This window comes from Penaeus monodon, chromosome 24 (assembly GCF_015228065.2).
Source record: "Penaeus monodon isolate SGIC_2016 chromosome 24, NSTDA_Pmon_1, whole genome shotgun sequence".
Lineage (NCBI taxonomy): Eukaryota > Metazoa > Arthropoda > Malacostraca > Decapoda > Penaeidae > Penaeus > Penaeus monodon.
In genome coordinates this window covers 24,555,583-24,556,239 of record NC_051409.1, presented here as the reverse complement: position 1 = coordinate 24,556,239, position 657 = coordinate 24,555,583, and positions in this window count along the sequence as shown.

The window sequence follows — 657 nt, the reverse complement described above, 5'->3', positions numbered from 1 at the left end:
AGTCAGAATAAGCTAATCCTTTTGGCTACGGTGAAAGTAAGACTATAACAGTAACTACAACTTTAGTAAGAGTGGTCATAAAAAGGAAGAATATTAATAATCATAAACCATTATTCACTTACTAGAAAGAATAGCAGAGTTGGTAGTTGTAGTAATGATGCTAGTCAATAACAGTGGGAGAAAAGTAATCTTAATGTTTTCTAAAACATTTAAAAAAAGCATTGGGAATGCCAACAAAAAGAAGAATAGATGGGAAATTTAAATTTTATTGCAATCATGTGTCTGAAAGCTGACGCAAATACACACGTCAGACTTACAAAAAAATATTTAAATGATATACGTACAATCCATGTTTTCCTTCAGGTTTCAGTTCTCCCTGTTTTTAGATTTCACATGTAATCACTGATCTGGTACGATATATTTTTTGTCAGTAGAAAAGCTTCAGTCAAAACCTTTTCTCTTTGCAAGTATGGTAATAGTGCTTTGACTGCAATATGGTTTCATGTCAGAATTCCGGTTTGGAAGCAGCGACCGCCGTCGGCCTCCCGGCAGGCGTTTCACTTGTGACTTTTCCCTGAGAGGAGGAGCACCTGAGAAGCTGCCTGGGTATTCACCCGGAGGCGACAGGGCATCGCTTCTCAGCATGAGTCAGCTCAT